Genomic DNA, 23,968 nt, shown 5'->3' with positions numbered 1-23,968 from the left:
TGTCAACTATATCTTCCCAGTATTTACTGCTAAACTTACAGAATGAAATTACTTTTGCTCTCATTGATGTAGTAAACTAAAAAACATAATGGAATATCAATACACATTGCTGAAAACACATCATAAAAAACATGTTTTTTTCTTTGAAGAACACTACAAATGAGGTCCAAATTCACTGAAGTCAAAGCTTCACAAAAGTTAGAAATCCCAAAGAGCCAGTCATCTCCAACCTTCAACTGTGCTCCTCTGGTCCAAACAAATGCTGAGTTATCATTTAATCTGAGCCTTTAGAATGATGGTGACCATTCTGAACATCGTACACCAGTGGAGATTAGAGACACAAGCTGAGGTGGAGCAAGCATCTTCCATTGAAAAGGTAGGTGGAGGCAATGTAAGAACATGGCAAAATGCAGCACTGAATCTCCTCATTATTCCAAAATTCCTCTTGCCCCTCTGATATATCAATGCCATATTCCCACAGTGAAGTAATCTCGCAATGAGGTGTCGGCCATTTTACCTGCTGCAGGAGATTTCAGCGATCATTTCGAATCTGGGCGAGCATGCCATAGCTGTTACCACCTTCTTCAAAATCTGTGTGGATGAGTGTGTGCCGACAAAAGCTCGTTGTACATTCCCAAACCAAAAGCTGTTGATGAACTAGGAGGTTCGTCATCTGCTGAGGGCTGTATTTGTGGCATTTAAGTCTAGCGACCCAGAGTTGTACAAGAAACCCAGGTATGACTTGCAGAGGGCTACTTCAAGAGTGAAGAAACAATTCTGACTGAGGTTGGAGATGACATTGGATGCACATCAACTCTGGCAGAGTTTTAGGATATTACTTCCTAAAAAGAACCCAATAACATGAATAGCAGCAATGCTATACTACCAGCCGAGCTCAATGTTTTTTCTGCAAACACAAGGAATTCTGCAGATGCTGGAAATTCAAGCAACACACATCAAAGTTGCTGGTGAACGCAGCAGGCCAGGCAGCATCTGTAGGAAGAGGTACAGTCGACGTTTCGGGCCGGGACCCTTCGTCAGGACTAACTGAAGGAAGAGTGAGTAAGGGATTTGAAAGCTGGAGGGGGAGGGGGAGATGCAAAATGATAGGAGAAGACAGGAGGGGGAGGGATGGAGCCAAGAGCTGGACAGGTGATTGGCAAAAGGGATATGAGAGGATCATGGGACAGGAGGCCCGGGGAGAAAGACAGGGGCGGGGGGAACCCAGAGGATGGGCAAGGGGTATAGTCAGAGGGACAGAGGGAGAAAAAGGAGAGAGAGAGAAAGAATGTGTGTATATAAATAAACAACGGGTGGGGTACGAGGGGGAGGTGGGGCATCAGCGGACGCATTTAGTGTCCCTATCCCAGACCCTTCCACACCTTCAGGACACTTTCTTCGCCATCTGTAATGGTCCTACCCGTTATTTCATCCTCCGTCGGATTCACACCTGCAATCGCCGTTTTTTTAACTTTGTCATTTTAGGCAAGGATCGCAAGATCTTACATCTGCAGACCCCAGAGCCTGCTGGCCCTGACGCTAGCAAGCATGAACTTCAGATTGCGGCCCTTGTCATTGATCTCGCCGGCCCCATCACCTCAGGGCATATTTAAAACTCGGACTCCAGCAACGACCATGGACACCTTCAAAATGATTGTGCAACCACCAACTGCGACTCCAGCCTTGAACTCCAGGCCGGGTCTTCATGTGTCGCTATTGTGACTCCTGTCCCCCCACCACCATTCTGCAACCCCGTCTCCCTCAGATCCCACCATCAGCTCCTGGGCCCTCAGAGGCTCCTTTTTCCTCTCACCCCAACCCTCCCCCTCCACTGACACCCCCAGCCTCCCCCCTCCCGCTTCTGATCCCAGCTCTCATCCGTGCTGGGTCTTTACAATCCCCTCTGACCTTCAACTGTCGGAGGCAGAACGCTCTGTCCTCAGTAAGGGCCTTACCTTTGTCCCCCTTCGCCCACACCTCAGCGAGTTCCGTGTTCACCACGATGCGGAACTCTTCTTCCGCCGTCCCCGTCTCTGAGCCTACTTCTTCAGCAAGGACTCTTCCACCCACACCGATGACCCCTTCTCCTATCTTCAACCCTCCTCCTCTTCATGGACACCCCGCTGTGGTCTTCTGCCTGCTCTGGATCTCTTTATTGCTAACTGCCGACAGGACATCAACTGTCTCGACTTTACCGCACCTTGTTCCCATTCCAACCTCACTCCTTCCGAACGTTCTGCTCTCCACTCCCTCCGCACTAATCCTAACCTTATTATTAAACCCGCCGACAAGGGGGGTGCTGTTGTAGTCTGGCGTACTGACCTCTACCTTGCCGAGGCACAGCGACAACTCGCGGATACCTCCTCTTATTTACCCCTCGATCGTGACCCCACTAAGGAGCACCAGGCCATTGTCTCCCACACCATCACCGACTTTATCCGCTCAGGGGATCTCCCATCCACTGCTACCAACCTTATAGTTCCCACACCTAGCACTTCCCGTTTCTACCTCCTACCCACGATCCAGAAACCTGCCTGTCCTGGCAGACCTATTGTCTCAGCTTGCTCCTGCCCCACCGAACTCGTTTCTGCATACCTCGACACGGTTTTATCACCCCTTGTTCAATCCCTTCCGACCTATGTTCGTGACACTTCTCATGCTCTTAAACTTTTCGATGATTTTAAGTTCCCTGGCCCCCACCGCTTTATTTTCACCATGGATGTCCAGTCCCTATATACTTCCATCCCCCATCAGGAAGGTCTCAAAGCTCTCCGTTTCTTTTTGAATTCCAGACCTAATCAGTTCCCCTCTACCACCACTCTGCTCCGTCTAGCGGAATTAGTCCTTACTCTTAATAATTTCTCCTTCGGCTCCTCCCACTTCCTCCAAGCTAAAGGTGTAGCTATGGGCACCTGTATGGGTCCTAGCTATGCCTGACTTTTTGTTGGCTTTATGGAACAATCTATGTTCCAAACCTATTCTGGTATCTGTCCCCCACTTTTCTTTCGCTACATCGATGACTGCATTGGCGCTGCTTCCTGCACGCATGCTGAGCTCGTTGACTTCATTAACTTTGCCTCCAACTTTCACCCTGCCCTCAAGTTTACCTGGTCCATTTCCGACACCTCCCTCCCCTTTCTAGATCTTTCTGTCTCTGTCTCTGGAGACAGCTTATCTACTGATGTCTACTATAAGCCTACTGACTCTCACAGCTATCTGGACTATTCCTCTTCTCACCCTGTCTCTTGCAAAAATGCCATCCCCTTCTCGCAATTCCTTCGTCTCCGCCTCATCTGCTCTCAGGATGAGGCTTTTCATTCCAGGATGAAGGGGATATGTTCCTCTTTTAAAGAAAGGGGCTTCCCTTCCTCCATCATCAACTCTGCTCTCAAACGCATCTCTCCCATTTCATGCACATCTGCTCTCACTCCATCCTCCCGCCATCCCACTAGGAATAGGGTTCCCCTGGTCCTCACCTACCACCCCACCAGCCTCCGGGTCCAACATATTATTCTCTGTAACTTCCGACACCTCCAACGGGATCCGACCACTAAGCACATCTTTCCCTCACCCCCCTCTGCTTTCTGCAAGGATCACTCCCTACGCGACTCCCTTGTCCATTCATCCCCCCCATCCCTCCCAACTGATCTCCCTCCTGGCACTTATTCTTGTAAGCGGAACAAGTGCTACACATGCCCTTACACTTCCTCCCTTACCACCATTCAGGGCCCCGGACAGTCCTTCCAGTTGAGGCGACATTTCACCTGTGAGTCGGCTGGGGTGATATACTGCGTCCGGTGCTCCCGGTGTGGCCTTCTATATATTGGCAAGACCCGACGCAGACTGGGAGATCGTTTTGCTGAACACCTACGCTCTGTCCGCCAGAGAAAGTAGGATCTCCCAGTGGCCACACATTTTAATTCCACATCCCATTCCCATTCTGATATGTCTATCCACGGCCTCCTCTACTGTAAAGATGAAGCCACACTCAGGTTGGAGGAACAACACCTTATATTCTGTCTGGGTAGCCTCCAACCTGATGGCATGAACATTGACTTCTCGGACTTCCGCTGATGCCCCACGTCCCCCTCGTACCCCATCTGTTATTTATTTATATACACACATTCTTCTCTCTCTCTCTCCTTTTTCTCCCTCTGTTCCTCTGACTATACCCCTTGCTCATCCTCTGGGTTTTTCCCCCCTTCCCCTTTTCCTTCTCCCTGGGCCTCCTGTCCCATGATCCTCTCATATCCCTTTTGCCAATCACCTGTCCAGCTCTTGGCTCCATCCCTCCCCCTCCTGTCTTCTCCTATCATTTTGGATCTCCCCCTCCCCCTCCCACTTCCAAATCTCTTAATAGCTCTTCTTTCAGTTAGTCCTGTCGAAGGGTCTCAGCCCGAAACGTCAACTGTACCTCTTCCTAGAGATGCTGCCTGGCTTGCTGCATTCACCAGCAACTTTGATGTGTGTTGCTCAATGTTTTTTATGGCTGTTTTGAAAGGGAGAATATAACTACAGCTGTGAAGATCCCTGCTGTACCTAATGACCCTGTGGTCTCTGTTGCGGAGGCCGATGTCAGGCTATCTTTCAGGTGGGTGAACCCTCGTAAGTTAGTAAGCCCTGATGGAGTACTGGTAAGGCTCTAAAAACTTGTGTCATCCAACTGGTGAGAGTATTCAAGAACATTTTCATGCTTTCACTGCTACGGGCGAAAGTTCTCACTGGCTTATAAGGCCAACAAGTATTTCATTAGGAGTTGGAGGAGATTTGGCATGTCACCTAAAACACTTGAAATCTCCTACGGACATACTGTGGAGAGCATTGTGACAGGCTGCATCACAGTCTGGTACGGGCAGGGGCACCTACTGCACAGGACCAAAAGAAGATACAGAAAGCTTTGAAATTATTTAGCTTCAGCTTGGGTACTAGTCTCCAATAGTAAGCTGGCACGTGGCCAAGTGGTTAAGGCGTCGGTCTAGTGATCTGAAGGTCGCTAGTTCGAGCCTCAGTGTGTTGTGTTCTTGAGCAAGGCACTTAATCACACATGGCTCTGTGACAATACCGGTGCCAAGCTGTATCGGCCCTAGTGCCCTTCCCTTGGACAACATCGGTGGTGTGGAGAGGGGAGACTTGCAGCATGAGCAACTGCCGGTCTTCCATACAACCTTGCCTAGGCCTGCACCCTGGAAACCTTCCAAGACGCAAATCCATGGTCTCACGAGACTAATGGATGCCTATATAAAGTATCCAAGACATCTTTAATAAGCAGTGCCTCAGAAAGGCAGCGTCCACTATTAAGGACTCCCATCAGCTGGGACATGCCCTCTTCTCATCAGGAAAGAGGTCCAGAAGCCTGAAGAAACTCACCCAGTGACTCAGGAACAGCTTCTCCTCTGCCACCTGATTTTTAAAATGGACATTGAACCCATGGACACTACTTCACTTTTTTATATTATTTCTGTTTTTGCACTTTAAATTTAACTACTTAATATAAATGTGTGCGTGTATATACATACATATATATATATATATTTACTGTAGTTCATTTACTTATTTTTTCTATATTATTATGTGTTGCATTGTACGGCTGCCAGTAAGTTGCCAAATTTCACGACATATGCCAGTGATATTAAACCTGATTCTGATTCAAGCTCCTCCACCAATCAATCCGACCAACAGCCTCACATGCCTCTTCCACTACCATTAAATGGTACCAATCAATATCTCACAATTTTCCTTTCTAAAAGATCACTTGACAATAACAAAATTTTAAGAAATCGAGAAACTGGAGTTCAGAAATAATTTCTATATATGAAAAGAGATGAAACTTGAGATTTTAATATTGTGTGAAAGTACATGTGATTGATGGTGAATATTAAAGGCTTATCATGAATACCAGACACAATGCTGCATAATGATGACATTGAATATCAATTGCTACTGCACATTACAATACCAGAAAACAATAATGAGAGAGGAACGGGTGTTCCTGCAATAAGTGTTGATATGAGGTGCAATGTGAATTATACTTACAAGAAGAGTCTGTGGATTCAATTTTAATGGTCAGATTAAGTCATAGCAATGAATTCAGGAGCAGAGGACCTGCAGCTGCATCCAGGAGTTCAGCCTTGAATAGAGTCAGAGAGCACTAAAGCACAGAAACAAGCCCTTCGGCCGATCCAGCCCATGTCGAACCGTTAAATTGCCTAGTTCCATCAGCCTGCATGCAGATTATGGCCCTCCATACACCCCCAGTCCACGTACTTATCCAAATTTCCCTTAAGTGGTGAAATTTAAACCCACATCCACCACTTGCGCTGGCAGCTTATTCCTCACTCTCACCGCTCTCTTTGTGACAAAGTTCCTTCTCATGCTTCCCCTTAACCATTTTACCTTTCACTCTTAACCTATGATCTTTAGTTGTAGTCCAAAGGACCATGTGACCATAAGATATAGGAGCAGAAGTAGGTCATTCGGCCCATTGAGTCTGCTCCGCCATTTAATCACGGGCTGATTCAATTCTTCCAGTTACCTTCACTCCCCTCCCTTCTCCCCACACCCTTTGATGCCCTGGTTAATCAAGAACCTATCTATCTCTGCCTTAAATAAACCCAATGACTTGATCTCCACAGTCACTCGTGGCAACAAATTCCTCAGATTTACCACCTTCTGACTAAAGTTATTTCTCTACATCTATTATAAATGGACGTCCTTCAACCCTGAAGTCGTGCCCTCTTGTCTTAGACTCTCCTACCATGGGAAATAACTTTGCCATATCTAATCTGTTCAGGCCTTTTAACATTTGGAATGTTTCTATGAGATCCCCCCTTATACTTCTGAACACCAGGGAATACAGCCCGAGAGCTGTCAGACATTCCCCATACGGTAACCTTTTAATTCCTGGAAACCACATCAAAGTTGCTGGTGAACGCAGCAGGCCAGGCAGCATCTCTAGGAAGAGGTACAGTCGACGTTTCAGGCCGAGACCCTTCGTTCCTGGAATCATTCTCGTGAATCTTCTCTGAACCCTCTCCAATATCAGTATATCCTTTTTAAAACAAGGAGCCCAAAACTGCACGCAATACTCCAAGTGTGGTCTCATAAGCACCTTATAGAGCCTGAACATCTCATCCCTGCTCTTATGTTCTAAACCTCTAGAAATGAATGCCAACATTGCATTTGCCTTCTTCACCACTGACTCAACCTGGAGGTTAACCTTTAGGGTATCCTGCACAAGGACTCCGAAGTCCCTTTAATCTCTGCATTTTGAATACTCTCCCCATCTAAATAATAGTCTGCCTGTTTATTTCTTCCACCAAAGTGCATGAGCATACACTTTCCAACATTGTTACACTCAACCTCAGTGGAAAAAGCTTGCTTGTAATTACCTGCTCTATATCCCTTATAATTGTGTATACTTCATAGAAACATAGAAACATGGAACTGCTTCCAAAGAGCATCAGTCATACCAGTGCTCAGGAAGAGCCAGGTGAACTGCCTCAACAACTATCACCCAGTTCCACTCACATCTTCCGTGATGATGTACTTTGAGAGGTTGGCCAGGTTCAGAATCCGCTCCAGCCTAAGCCATGAAGAGGCCAAATTCGGTTTGGAGAGCAACACCTCATATCCCATCTAAGTATCATAGAAACATAGAAAACCTACAGCACAATACAGGCCCTTCAGCCCACAAAGCTGTGCCAAACATGTCTTTACCTGAGAAATTACCTAGGGTTACCCATAGCCCTCTATCTTTCTGAGCTTCATATACCCATCCAATAGTCTTTTAAAAGTCCCTATTGTATCCGCTTCCACCACTGTCGCCGGCAGCCCATTTCATGCACTTAACACCCTCTGCGTAAAAAATTTACCCCTGATACCACCTCTGTATCTACTTCCAAGCACACTAAAACTGTGCCCTCTTGTGCTAGCCTTTTCAGCCCTGGGAAAAAGCCTCTGACTATCCACACAATCAATGTCTCTCATCAATTTATACACCTCTATCAGGTCACCCTTCATCCTCCATCGCTCCAAGGAGAAAAGGCTGAGTTCACTCAACCTATTCTCATAAGGCATGCTCTCCAATCCAGGCAACATCCCTGTAAATCTCCTCTGCACCCTTTCTATGGTTTTCACATCCTTCCTGTAGTGAGGCAACCAGAACAGAGCACCACACACAACATGCTGGAGGAACTCAGCAGGTCGGGCAGCATCCGTGGAAATGAACAGTCAACATTTCGGGCCGAGACCCTTCATCAGGACTGAGCACAGAACTCCCAAGTGGGGTCTGACCGGGGTCCGATAGAGCTGCAACATTACCTCCCGGCTCTTAAACTCAATCCCACGATTGATGAAGGCCAATGCACCGTGTGCCTTCTTAACCACAGAGTCAACCTGCGCAGCTGCTTTGAGCGTCCTATGGACTCGGACCCCAAGATCCCTCTGATCCTCCACACTGTCAAGAGTCTTACCATTAATACTATATTCTGCCATCATATTTGACCTACCAAAATGAACAACTTCACGCTTATCTGGGTTGAACTCTATCTGCTACTTCTTAGCCCAGTTTTGCATCCTATCAATGTCCTACTGTAACCTCTGACAGGCCTCCACACTATCCACAACACCTCCAACCTTTGTGTCATCAGCAAACTTACTAACCCATCCCTCCACTTCCTCACCCAAGTCAATTATAAAAATCACAAAGAGTAAGGGTCCCAGAACAGATCCCTGAGACACACCACTGGTCACTGACCTCCATGCAGAATATGACCCATCTACAACCACCCTTTGCCTTCTGTGGGCAAGCCAGTTCTGGATCCACAAAGCAATATCCCCTTGGATCCATGCCTCCTTACTTTCTCAATAAGCCTTGCACAGGGTACGTTATCAAATGCCTTGCTGAAATCTATATACACTACATCAATTCATCAATGTGTTTAGTCACATCCTCACAAAATTCAATCAGGCTCGTAAGGCACGACCTGCCCTTGAGAAAGCTGTGCTGACTATTCCTAATCATATTATACGTCTTCAAATGTTCATAAATCCTGCCTCTCGGGATCTTCTCCATCAATTTACCAACCAGTGAAGTGAGACTCACTGGTCTATAATCTCCTGGGCTATCTCTACTCCCTTTCTTGAATAAGGGAAGAACATTTGCAACCCTCCAATCCTCCGGAACCTCTCCCATCACCATTGATGATGCAAAGATCATCACCAGAGGCTCAGCAATCTCCTCCCTCACCTCCCACAGTAGCTTGGGGCACATCTCACCTGGTCCCAGCGACAAATGTAAACGCAAATTTGCCGGATCAAATAACCACAGCACAAAAAGATCGTTACTTATCTTTTCATCAGTTTATTTCTTCTATCTCAGCCGGTGAGTGAACTTGGTACAGACATCAGGGAAGAAGCATTCTCATCCCTCCAGCGGTTCAGCAAGTTCACTGCCTGACGTCAGAATTGCACAAGTTATAAGGCCACAGATACAAAAGAACAATCAGTTTGATAGACATCACAGTTACTCAAATAGAGCAAAACTTAATAGCTTAGATAAAAGACTCCACTGAAATTTAAATTTTAATTGATATAGGAATGTCCTGTCTTAAGCTCCATCAGCAACCGCCTTTTGTCGAAACCAAGCGGTGTGAAAAGTCAGGAGACTTTTCATTCCCTCCTTTTTATCATTTGATGATAGAATTTAAAGTAAACCATCACGTTTACAACAAGCTATAAGAAGGGGACTAACATATCTTATAAGAATTACTATGGTTATAATTAAAACTATTATCATAGCTACATGCAGAAGCATTCCCCAGAAGTCTCCAAAAATGTTAAAAGGCCATGGCCAGGTTCCCTTACCATTGGTAAATCCATGCATCTTTTCTCCAATTCCCTTAATTTTCTGGATGTCCTGAGTGATATGCTGAGATAGATCTGTAATATTAGAAGCCTTATCTGGAAAATAAGTACAGTATTCCTTTCCTATGACAGCACATGTCCCTCCTTTCTCTGCTAGCATTAAATCCAATGCCACCCCATTCTGTAAAACTACCATCCTCAGAGCTACTATTTCAGTGGTTAAATCCTTAATCCAGGTCTAGACATCAGTTAAAGCCTTAGCAGTACTATTTGCCAACCCCTCTAGTGCAGCTGCCAACTTGATTCGTTCTCGCGAATTTTGAGCAAACCCAGTAAGCTCCATTAACAGCGTATAGAAACATAGAAACATAGAAAATAGGTGCAGGAGTAGGCCATTCGGCCCTTCGAGCCTGCACCGCCATTTATTATGATCATGGCTGATCGTCCAACTCAGAACCCAGCCTTCCCTCCATACCCCCTGACCCCTGTAGCCACAAGGGCCATATCTAACTTCCTTTTAAACATAGCTAATGAACTGGCCTCAACAGTTTGCTGTGGCAGAGAATTCCACAGATTCACCACTCTCTGTGTGAAGAAGTTTTTCCTAACCTCGGTCCTAAAAGGCTTCCCCTCTATCCTCAAACTGTGACCCCTCGTTCTAGACCTCCCCAACATCGGGAACAATCTTCCCGCATCTAGCCTGTCCAATCCCTTTAGGATCTTATACGTTTCAATCAGATCCCCCCTCAATCTTCTAAATTCCAACGAGTACAAGCCCAGTTCATCCAGTCTTTCTTCATATGAAAGACCTGCCATCCCAGGAATCAATCTGGTGAACCTTCTTTGTACTCCCTCTATGGCAAAGATGTCTTTCCTCAGATTAGGGGACCAAAACTGCACACAATACTCCAGGTGTGGTCTCACCAAGGCCTTGTACAACTGCAGTAGTACCTCCCTGCTCCTGTACTCGAATCCTCTCGCTATAAATGCCAGCATACCGTTCGCCTTTTTCACCGCCTGCTGTACCTGCATGCCCACTTTCAATGACTGGTGTATAATGACACCCAGGTCTCGTTGCACCTCCCCTTTTCCTAATCGGCCACCATTCAGATAATAATCTGTTTTCCTATTTTTGCCACCAAAGTGGATAACTTCACATTTATCCACATTAAATTGCATCTGCCATGAGTTTGCCCACTCACCCAACCTATCCAAGTCACCCTGCATCCTCTTAGCATCCTCCTCACTGCTAACACTGCCACCCAGCTTTGTGTCATCCGCAAACTTGGAGATGCTGCATTTAATTCCCTCATCCAAGTCATTAATATATATTGTAAACAACTGGGGTCCCAGCACTGAGCCTTGCGGTACCCCACTAGTCACCGCCTGCCATTCTGAAAAGGTCCCGTTTATTCCCACTCTTTGCTTCCTGTCTGCTAACCAATTCTCCACCCACACCAATACCTTACCCCCAATACCGTGTGCTTTAAGTTTGCACACTAATCTCCTGTGTGGGACCTTGTCAAAAGCCTTTTGAAAATCCAAATATACCACATCCACTGGTTCTCCCCTATCCACTCTACTAGTTACATCCTCAAAAAATTCTATGAGATTCGTCAGACATGATTTTCCTTTCACAAATCCATGCTGACTTTGTCCGATCATTTCACCGCTTTCCAAATGTGCTGTTATCACATCCTTGATAACTGACTCCAGCAGTTTCCCCACCACCGACGTTAGGCTAACCGGCCTATAATTCCCCGGTTTCTCTCTCCCTCCTTTTTTAAAAAGTGGGGTTACATTAGCCACCCTCCAATTCTCAGGAAGTAGCCCAGAATCTAACGAGTTTTGAAAAATTATCACTAATGCATCCACTATTTCTTGGGCCACTTCCTTAAGCACTCTGGGATGCAGACCATCTGGCCCTGGGGATTTATCTGCCTTCAATCCCTTCAATTTACCTAACACCACTTCCCTACTAACATGTATTTCGCTCAGTTCCTCCATCTCACTGGACCCTCTGTCCCTTACTATTTCTGGAAGATTATTTATGTCCTCCTTAGTGAAGACAGAACCAAAGTAATTATTCAATTGGTCTGCCATGTCCTTGCTCCCCATAATCAATTCACCTGTTTCTGTTTGCAGGGGACCTACATTTGTCTTTATCAGTCTTTTCCTTTTTACATATCTATAAAAGCTTTTACAGTCCGTTTTTAAGTTCTCTGCCAGTTTTCTCTCATACTCTTTTTTCCCCTTCCTAATTAAGCCCTTTGTCCTCCTCTGCTGAACTCTGAATTTCTCCCAGTCCTCAGGTGAGCCACTTTCTCTGGCTAATTTGTATGCTACTTCTTTGGAATTGATACTATCCCTAATTTCTCTTGTCAGCCACGGGTGCACTACCTTCCTTGATTTATTCTTTTGCCAAACTGGGATGAACAATTGTTGTAGTTCATCCATGCAACCTTTAAATGCCTGCCATTGCATATCCACCGTCAATCCTTGAAGTGTCATTTGCCAGTCTATCTTAGCTAATTCATGTCTCATACCTTCAAAGTTACCCCTCTTTAAGTTCAGAACCTTTGTTTCTGAATTAACTACGTCACTTTCCATGTTAATGAAGAATTCCACCATATTATGGTCACTCTTACCCAAGGGGCCTCTCACGACAAGATCGCTAATTAACCCTTCCTCATTGCTCAAAACCCAGTCCAGAATAGCCTGCTCTCTAGTCGGTTCCTCGACATATGGAGGGCGATCTGTCCTAATTTCTGTACAAGAGCTATTTCCCAAAAATGTTTCCTCTATCCCTCCAGTACGGCAATAACAGGTCCCATTTACCTTCCTCAGGGTATGGGCAAGTCTATAGAAGGTCTCTCAACCACTTCTGTAGGTATACGCAAATGCCATCCCTTAAAACAGAGACACATACAATTCTGGGTTGTTTTACATCCTGATATCCACCACTGATCCAAAATGGGTCTGAGGATTTACTCAAAGAATTCATAAATCTCACAGATAACATCTCACTACTATTCAAAGGTACTCCTTCCAAGGGCATTCCTGACTCTGCATGCTGGGGTAACCTGGCACGTACCCAACAAGCCAACTGCCTTATTTGTTCTGCATATGGGCGGCATAGAGAAAGGAAAGGATTCATTTGGAGACTTGGGGTACAGAGTACAAAAAGTAACATTAGTACCGTCATCATGATACTATTCCTCCTTCGTTTCTTCTACTTCCTTAACGATGGGTTTGCAGTGCATCCACCTTGGTTGTCCTTCCACCTTCATGGCCGTGGATGTGGTCAGCAGCACCTGATAAGTTCATTTCCACCGAGTGTCCAATTTCCTTCTGTCCCATTTCTTTATCAAGACAAAGTCTCTGGGATTTACAGTGGGATAATCCTCTTTAGCCTGATCCTTGTCCTCTTGGTGGGCCTGGACAACCTGCAAATGCAAACTTTGGAAAATTTTGGTTAGCTTACACAAATATTTTCCCATTTCCTCAGGGAAGGACGAGTTAACCCCGGTGTCCATGGGATACACATAGACTTTCCATAGATGATTTCTGCTGGGGATAATCCAGTTTTAGCCGAGGGTGTAACTCTCATATGGAACAATGCCAGAGGTAAAACCTTAAGCCAGGTTAGGTCAGTTTCTTGCATAAGTTTAGTTTGCTTATTCTTTAAGGTTCCATTTGCTGGTTCCACTATACCAGCTGCTCTTGGATGGTGAGCACAGTGAAATTGCTGTTTTATTGTCAGTTCTTTACAAATTTTCTCATTTATCTTAATAATTTAATAACTCTTAGTAATTTCTCTTTTGGCTCCAAAATAAAGGAGTAGCCATGGGCACCCGTATGGGTCCCAGCTATGCCTGCCTTTTTGTTGGCTTTGTGGAACAGTCCATGTTCCAAGCCTATACTGATATCCGTGCCCCACTTTTCCTTCGCTACATCGACGTCTGCATTGACACTGCTTCCTGCATGCATGCTGAGCTAGTTGACTTCATTAACTTTGCCTCCAACTTTCACTCTGCCCTCAAATTTACCTGGTCCATTTCTGACACCTCCCTCCCCTTTCTTGATCTTTCTGCCTCTATCTCTGGAGACAGCTTATCTACTGATGTCTACTATAAGCCTATGGACTCTCACAGCTACCTGGACTATTTCTCTTCCCACCCTGTCTCTTGCAAAAATGCCATCCCCTTCTCACAATTCCTCTGTCTCCACCGCATCTGCTCTCAGGATGAGGCTTCTCATTCCAGGATGAAGGGGAAGTCTTCCTTTTTTAAAGAAAGGGGCTTCCCTTCCTCCACTATCAACTCTGCTCTCAAACGCATCTCCCCCATTTCATGCACATCTGCTCTCACCCCATCCTCCCGCCACCCCGCTAGGAATAGAGTTCCCCTTGTCCTCACCTACCACCCCACCAGCCTCTGGGTCCAACATATAATTCTCCGTACTTCCGCCACCTCGAACGGGATCCCACCACCAAGCACATCTTTCCCTCCCCCCCTTTCTGCTTTCCGCAGGGATCGCTCCCTATGCGACTCCCTTGTCCATTCGTCCCCCACCATCCCTTCCCACCGATCTCCCTCCTGGCACTTATCCTTTTAGACGGAACAAGTGCGACACATGCCCTTACACTTCCTCCCTCACCACCATTCAGGGCCCCAGACAGTCCTTCCAGGTGAGGTGACATTTCACCTGTGAGTCGGCTGGTGTGATATACTGCGTCTGGTGCTCCCAGTGTGGCCTTCTATATATTGGTGAGACCCAACGCAGACTGGGAGACCGTTTCCCTGAACACCTACGCTATGTCCGGCAGAGAAAGCAGGATCTCCCAGCGGCCACACATTTTAATTCCACATCCCATTCCTATTCTGATATGTCTATCCACGGCCTCCTCTACTGTAGAGATGAAGCCACACTCAGGTTGGAGGAACAACACCTTATATTCCATCTGGAATATAACCTGATGGCATGAACATTGATTTCTCTAACTTCTGCTAATGCCCCTCCTTCCCTTCTTACCCCATTCCTTATTTATTTATTTATTTATTTCCCCCCCCCCCCCTTCTCTCTCTGTCCCTCTGACAATCACTCCTTACCTGGTCTCCATCTTCCTCTAGGCTTCCCTCCTCCTTTCTTTCTCTCTAGGCCTCCCGTCCCATGATCCTCTCCCTTCTCCAGCTCTGTATCCCTTTTGCCAATCAACTTTCCAGCTCTTAGCTTCATCACTCCCCCTCCTGTCTTCTCCTATCATTTCAGATCTCCCCCTCCCCTCCTACTTTCAAATCTCTTACTATCTCTTCTTTCAGTTAGTCTTGACGAAGGGTCTCGGCCCGAAAAGTCGATTGTACTTCTTCCTATAGATGCTGCCTGGCCTGCTGCGTTCCACCAGCATTTTGTGTGTGTGACTTATCCAACTTGATGCTTTCCAGAAGCTCCAGCACATTCACTGTCTGTCATAACAGGGGCGCTGGGAGCAGAACCAAATGCAAGACACAGGCTCCGAAGTACTAGGAACAGGACTAGATGTATCAAGAAAGCAAGGGAAGTAGGGAAGAAACAACGCTGGTCAAGACTAGGATACAGGGCCTGGGCTAGGACTAGACTAGGAAAGCAGGACCTGGATAAGGAACAAGGAACTTGGAACCTGGACAAGGACTCCGAGCCAGAGACTGGACAAGGACCCAGAACCTGGGTCTTGACCCAGGTTGGGACTCTGGATCTAGGTGAGGACAAGATATGGCAAGGCAACAGGACTGGACGTGAGTGCAGGACGCGGGACCAGAAATGGATGAGGACACGAAGCTCAGACTTGGTGTTGGGAGACAGGAATGCAGAACTCAGAGCCTTGGTCTTGGGAGACAGGAGCATGGAACACAGAGCTGGGTCCCCTCCTTGTGAACAGGACGTAGGGCTGGGACTCATATACAGAACACAGAGAAATGGTTCCCAACACAAGGTAGCGGCAAACGGTCCGACCTACCTAGTGAAGGCGTGGACCCAGAGACAGTTCCAAACAATGATAGACAGTTCCTATCTAGACATAGCAAGGCTCCGGTCTTGCTCCAGCGGCAGAACTTGACAGCGATACAGGCGAGGTTTCATGGACCGGTCCATGAACCGGAATGCAGACCTCACGGACCGGACCATGACACTTTCTTAATATCTACATGTTCAAGCTTTTCAGTCTGCTGCAAGTCATCACTACAATCACCAAGATCCTTTTCCATAATGAATACTAAAGTAAAGTATTCATTAAGTACCACTGCTATTTCCTCTGGTTCCAAATACACTTTCCCGTTGTCACACTAGATAGGTCCTATTCTTTCATGTCTTATCATCTTGCTCTTCACAGACTTATAGAATGCCTTGGGGTTTTCCTTAATCTTGCCCGCCAAGGCCTTCTCATGCTCCTTCTGGCTCTCCTAATTTCCTTCTTAAGCTCCTTCCTGTTAGCCTTATGATCTTCTAGATCTCTAACATTACCTAGCTCTCTGAACCTTTTGTATGCTTTTCTTTTCTTCTTGACTAGATTTATTACAGCCTTTGTACACCACGGTTCCTGTACCCTACCATAACTTCCCTGTCTCATTGGAACACACCTATGCAGAAGGCCACACAAATATCCCCTGAACATTTGCCACATTTCTTCCATACTTTTCCCCGAGAACATCTGTTCCCAATTTAATCTTCCAATTTCCTGCCTGATAGCCTCATAATTCCCCTTACTCCAATTAATTGTTTTTCTAACTTGTAAAGAAGATAGAATTATGCTCACTGTCTCCAAACTGCTCTCCCACTGAGAGATCTGACACCTGACCAGGTTCATTTCCCAATACCAAATGAAGTACAGACTCTCCTCTTGTAGGCTTATCTACATATTGTGTGAAGAAACCTTCCTGAACACACCCAACAAACTCCACCCCATCTAACCCCCTTGCTCTAGGGACGTGCCAATCGGTACTTGGGAAATTAAAATCTCCCATCATGACAACTCTGTTATTATTACACCTTTCCAGGATCTGTTTCTCTATCTGCTCCTCGATATCCCCCTGTTACTATTGGGTGGCCTATAAAAAACACTCAGTAAAGTTATTGACCCCTTCCTGTTCCTAACTTCCACCCACAGAGACTCCATAGAAAATCCCTCCATGACGTCCACCTTTTCTGCAGCCGTGACACTATCTCTGATCAATAGTGCCGTGCCCCCACCTCTTCTGCCTCCCTCCCTGTCCTTTCTGAAACATCTAAAACCTGGAACTTGAAGTAACCACTCCTGTCCCTTGAGCCATCCAAGTCTCTGTAATGGCCTTCACATCATAGCTCCAAGTACTGATCCACGCTCTAAGCTCATCTGCTTTGTTCACAGTACTCCTTGCGTTAAAATAGACTCATCTCAAACCGTTGGTCTGAGCACATCCTTTCTCTATCACCTGCCTATCCTCCCTCCAAGCTTTCTCTATTTGTGAGCAAACCGCTTCTTCCCCAGTCTCTTCAGTTCGGTTCTCACCCCGCAACGATTCTAGTTTAAACTCTCCTGAGGAGCCTTAGCAAACCTCCCCGCCAGGATATTGGTTCCCCTGGGATTCAAGTGCAACCCATCCTTTTTTGTACGTGTCACACCTGCCCCAAAAGAGGTCCCAATGATCCAGAAATCTGAATTCCTGCACCCTGCTCCAATCCCTCAGCCACGCATTTATCCTCCACCTCATTCTATTCCTATACTCACTGTCGCATGGCACAGGCAATAATCCTGAGATTACTACCTTTGCGGTCCTGCTTCTCAAATTCCTTCCTGTAGTCTGTTTTCAGGACCTCTTCCCTTTTCCTACCTACGTCATTGGTACCAATATGTACCACAACCTCTGGGTGTTCTCCCACCCATTGCAGGATATCGTGGATGCAATCTGAAACATCCCGGACCCTGGCACCTGGGAGACAAACTACCATCCGAGTTGCTTTCCTACGTCCACAGAATCGCCTGTCTGACCCCCTAACTATAGAGTCCCCTATCACTACTGCCTTCCTCTTCCTTTCCCTACCCTTCTGAGCCACAGGGCCGGACTCTGCGCCAGAGGCACACCCACTGTTGCTTCCCTCAGTTAGGCTGTTCCCCCCAACAGTACACAAACAGGAGTACTTATTGTCAAGGGGTACAGCCACAGGGCTACTCTCTAGTATCTGACTCTTCTCCTTCCCTCTCCTGACTGTTACTTCAATCAACTCTCTCCTCAATCTTCAACGTTCTAGGGAATGAAGTCTGAACCATTCCCTATAACTCAGATCCTCAAGTACTAGCAGCATCCTTGTAAATTTTCTCTGCACTCTTCCAATCATATTTACATTTTTCCTATAGGTAGATGATCAAAACTGGACACAATACTCCAAATAAGGCCTCAACGTCTCATACAATCTAACATAACATCCCAACTTCTGCAGTCAATACATTGATTTAAGAAGGCCGTTATGCTAAAACCTTTTTTTTACCCTATCTACCTGCAACGCCACATTCGAGGAATTATGGACCTGTATTCCCAGATCCCTCTGTTCTACTGCACTCCTCAGTGCCCTAGTGCTCACTGTGTAAGACAAGTAGGAAGTGTTGCACATTCGGAGATCTTGGTTTGTCCTCCTAATGTGCAGTACTTCACATTTGTCTGCATTAAATTCCACCTGCCATTTTTCAGCCAAGCTTTTTAGCTGGTCCACATCCTACTGCGAGATTTGATAGTCTTATTTGCTGTGCACTACACCCAAGTCTCGGTGTCATCCACAAATTTGCTGAACCAATTTACTACATTTTCATCCAGATGGTTAATATAGATGACAAACAACAGTGCACACAGCACTGATCCCTGCAGCACACTACCAGTCACAGGCTTCCAGTGAGAGAGGCAACCATCTAATATGACTTTTTGGCTTCCCTCACAAAGCCAATGCCTAATCCGATTTGCTATCTCATCTCGAATCCCAAGCAACTGCATCTCCTTGACTAACTTCCCATGTGGGACCTTGTCAAATTCTTGCTAAAGTTCATGTAGACAACATCAACTGCCTTGCCTTCATCAGCTTTCCTGGTAACTTCCTCAAAATCTGTACAAGATTGGTTGGACATGACTTACCACGCACAAAGCCACGTTGACTATTCCTAATGAGTCCCCATCTATCCAAGTACTTATGTATCCATTCCCTTAGAATGCCTTCCAACAACTTTCCCATCACTGATTTTGAGCTCACTGGTGATAAATTCCTGCCTTATTCTTCGAATTTTTCTTAAACAATGGAACAACCTTATCTATCCTCCAATCGTCCGGCACCTCACTCATGGCTCAATATGTTTAAAATATCTCTGCTTTGCTGCTGTCTGTATGTAGGAGGGCTTTGGGGTTCTAATGTTTTTAGTGTCACTCATTCTTTGGGGCACTCTTCTTTTTTTGTGGTTGTCTGAGAAGAACAAGAATTTCCAGTTGTATATTGTATATATTCACTGATAGTCAATGGAACTGCTGACCTATTGAACTATGGCTGAGGACCTGCAGTTTTTGCACTAGCCATCCACACGGTCTGAGGGAACACCTTGTCAGGTCCTCGGTATTTATCCACCCTTATTTGCTTCAAGACAGCAAACACCTCCTCTGTAATCTGTAGAGTATCTCTGACTTCAGTGCTGTATGTCTCACATATAAGACTCTGTGTCTGTTTCCTGAGTAAATACGGATGCAAAAGATCTATTTTAGGTCTCCTCCATCTCTTTTCAGCTCCACATATATATAACCATTCTGATCTTCCAGTGGACTATTTTTGACCCTTGCAATCCTTTTGCTCTTAATATATCTGTAGAAGCCCTTGGGATTTTCCGACATCTTGTCTGCTAGAGCAACTTCCTGCCTCCTTTTAGATCTCCTGATTTCTTATTTAAGTGTTCTTTTGCATTTCTTATATATTCATCAAGTGCCTCATTTGATCCTATTGACCTATACCTGCAATGCACCTCCATCTTTTTATTAACCAGTGCCTCAACATCTCTCAAAAGACATTGCTCCCTCAAACTGTTATAGGGGAACATCAACTCAGACCATGAGAGGCCTGTGTCAGGCAGTTTCATGCCTTACAAGGGGCAGATTGGAAGTCTGTGTGGGCCGCCACTCCTCACACAGACACTAGAGCAATATGTGGTTAAGTGTCTTGCTCAAGGACACAAACTCGCTGCCACAGCTGAGGCTTGAACTAGCAACCTTCAGATCACTAGACAAATGCCTTAACCACTTAGCCACGTGTTTAAACAGGCCCCAACCTGTTATCCTTGCCTTTTATTCCGACAAGTCATACAAACTCCAAATTTCACTTTCGCTTACCAGGTACACCTTTGCTAGACAACAGTCTGTCCCAATCTACACTTGTTGGATCATTTCTGATACCGCCAAAATTGGTCTCTCTCCATTTTAGAATCCCAATACAAGGATCTTTTCTATAATTACCTCGAGACTAATGGCATTATGATCACTAGATGCATAGTGTTCCCCTACACAAACCTCCCCTGTTTTATTCCCTGACAGGAGATTTAGTATCACACTCTCTCTAGTTGGGACTTCGATGTATTGGTTAAGGAAATTTTTCTGAACACATTTGACAAACTCTTTCCCATCTATCTCTTATACAGTTTGAGAGTCCCAGTCAATATATGGAAAGTTAAAATCACCTACTACCACAGCTATATGTTTCTTGCAACAATTTGTGATCGCTCTACAAATCTGTTCCTCTAAAATCCACAAACTGTTGTGTGGCATATAACATAGCCCCATTAATGTGATCACACCTTTCTTATTCTCATTTCCACCAAAAAGTGTTTTCGAGTCTGTCCTGACTAACAATGCCACCTCTTCCCCTTTAATCTCTCCAACTCTATCGCATCTTAGACAATGCAATTCTGGAACATTGAGCTGCCAAGTCCTGTTCCTCCTGCAACCAAGTTTCAGTAGTGGCTATAATATCATAATTTCATGTGTTGATCCATGACCTGAGCTCATCTGCCTTTCCTACGCCACTTCTTGCGTTGAAATATACACATCTCAGAAAATTAGGCTCACCATGCTCAATATTTTGATTTCTGGCTTTGAATGTGACCTTAACAACATCTTTATCTATAATTACTCCACTATCTGTTCTTGTGCTCTGGTTCCCATACCCCTGCACCTCCAGTCTAAATACTCCCCCCAAAGCAGACCTAGCAAACTTTCCCACTAAAATTTTAGTCCCTACTCTAGTTCAGGTGCAACCCTTCCCTTCTGTACAGGTGTCATCTTCCCTAGAAGGGAGCCCAATAGTCCATAAATCTGCACCCTCTCCTTAGCCACGTGGTAAACTCTATGATCTTCCTATTTCTGCCTCACTAGCATGTAGTATGAGTAGCAACTCTCAAATAACAACCCTGGAGGTTCTGTCCTTTATCTTAGCATTTAACCCCCTGAACTCACTTTGCAGGACCTTGTCACCCCTCTGACCCAAGTCCATGGACAATGACCTTTGGCTGCTCACCCTCCCCTCTAAGAATGCTGTGGACTCGATCTGAGATGTCCCTGACCCGAGGACCACGGAGGCAACGTACCATCTGGAAATCTCATTCTCATTCACAGAACCTCTTTTCTGTTCCCTAAACAATGACTCCCCTATCACTACAGCTTGCTTCTTCTCTCCCTTGCCCTTCTGAGACACAGAGCCAGACTCAGTGGCAGAGACCTGACCACTGTGGCTTTCCTCTGATAGGTCATCCTCCCCACCCCTCCAACAGTATCCAAAGCAGTATACTTGTTGTTGAGGGGAACAGTCACAGATCACCTAGTTACCTGTGTTCTGTACCTTGGGTGTAACTGCCTCCTTGAATGCCCTGTCTATCAACCCCTTAGCCTCCTGAATGATCCAGATGTCATCCATTTCCACCTCCAATATCTTAACACGGTCTGCTAGAAGCTGCAGCTGGATGTGTTTCTTCCAGGTATAGTCATCAGGGACACTGGAGGTCTGTCTCCCTGCCTTCCCACATCCTACAAAAAGAGAACTCCACTATCATGCCTGGCCTTCCCACAGTTTTAAATAAGCAATAAGAAACAGAGAAAAAATAAATAACCAAAAAAAAAATCTACCTACTGCCTACACCTCCTTTTGCAAAGCCTCAAATCCCCACTCTAACACTGGCCCACTCACACAACGGTCACTCCACTCAACCCTAACTTCTGTTTATTGGACTTTCCCAAGTGCCTAATTATGCATATTCCAATATCTCATCAGGAACTGTAGTGCGGAAATTGTGCTGACTGCCCCATTTGCTTCTTTTAAACTCTCTCTCTTTTCCCTGCACAATCCAATACCTCCTTGGGAACTGCCATCCGCAAAATGTGCTGAATGCCTCAGCTCACTTATTTTAAACTCAATCCCTCTCTATGCAATTCAATGTCTCCTTGGGAACTGTGGTATACAAAATGGAGGTTCATCAAAATGACAGGAGTGCTCCTCCTCTCCAGCAAGGAGTCATTGATTCTTGGAGCAGTTTGGTGTATCTACAGTGGCATGCAAAAGTTTGGGCACCCCTGGTCAAAATTTCTGTTACTGTGAATAGTTAAGTGAGGAGAAGATGAACTGATCTCCAAAAGTCATAAAATTAAAGATGAAACATTCTTTTCAACATTTTAAGCAAGATTAGTGTATTATTTTTTGTTTTGTATAATTTTAGAGTGAAAAAAAGGAAAGGAGCACCATGCAAAAGTCTGGGCACCCCAAGAGATTTGAGCTCTCAGATAACTTTTTCCAAGGTCTCAGACCTTAATTAGCTTGTTAGGGCTATGGCTTGTTCACAGTCATCATTAAGAAAGGCCAGGTGATGCAAATTTCAAAGCTTTATAAATACCCTGACTCCTCAAACCTTGTCTCAACAATCAGCAGCCATGGGGTCCTCTAAGCAGCTGCCTAGCACTCTGAAAATTAAAATAAATGATGCCCACAAAGCAGGAGAAGGCTATAAGAACATAGCAAAGCGTTTTCAGATAGCCGTTTCCTCAGTTCGTAATGTAATTAAGAAATGGCAGTTAACAGGAATGGTGGAGGTCAACTTGAGGTCTGGAAGACCAAGAAAACTTTCCGAGAGAGCTGCTCGTAGGATTGCTAGAAAGGCAAATCAAAACCTCCGTTTGACTGCAAAAGACCTTCCGGAAGATTTAGTAGACTCTGGAGTGGTAGTGCACTGTTCTACTGTGCAGTGACACCTGCACAAATATGACCTTCATGGAAGAGTCATTAGAAGAAAACTTTTCCTGTGTCCTCACCACAAAATTCAGCGGCAGAAGTTTGCAAAGGAACATCTAAACAAGCCTGATGCATTTTGGAAACAAGTCCTGTGGACTGATGAAGTTAAAATGGTACTTTTTGGCTGCAATGAGCAAAGGTATGTTTGGAGAAAAAAGGGTGCAGAATTACATGATAAGAACCCCTCTCCAACTGTTAAGCACGGGGGTGGATCGATCATGCTTTGGGCTTGTGTTCCAGCCACAGGCACGGGGAACATTTCACTGGTAGAGGGAAGAATGAATTCAATTAAATACCAGCAAATTCTGGAAGCAAACATCACACTGTCTGTAAAAAAGCTGAAGATGAAAAGAGGATGGCTTCTACAACAGGATAATGATCCGAAACACATCTCAAAATCCACAATGGAGTACCTCAAGAGGTGCAAGCTGAAGATTTTGCCATGGCCCTCACAGTCCCCCCCTGAGCATCATTGAAAATCTGTGGATAGACCTCAAAAGTTGGCTCAAGAATCTCACAGAACTAGAAGCCTTTTGCAAGGAAGAATGGGCGAAAATCCCCCAAACAAGAATTGAAAGATTCTTAGCTGGCTACAGAAAGCGTTTACAAGCTGTGATACTTGCCAAGGGGGCTGTTACTAAGTACTGACCATGCAGGGTGCCCATACTTTTGCTTCAGGCCCTTTTCCTTTTTTTGTTATTTTGAAACTGTGAAAGATGGAAATAAAAAAGTAATTTTGCTTAAAATATTGAAGAAATGTGTCATCTTTAACTTTATGCCTTTTGGAAATGAGGTC

This window comes from Mobula hypostoma, chromosome 7 (assembly GCF_963921235.1).
Source record: "Mobula hypostoma chromosome 7, sMobHyp1.1, whole genome shotgun sequence".
NCBI classification, from domain to species: Eukaryota; Metazoa; Chordata; class Chondrichthyes; order Myliobatiformes; family Myliobatidae; genus Mobula; species Mobula hypostoma.
Note: the sequence above shows the minus strand (reverse complement) of the source record.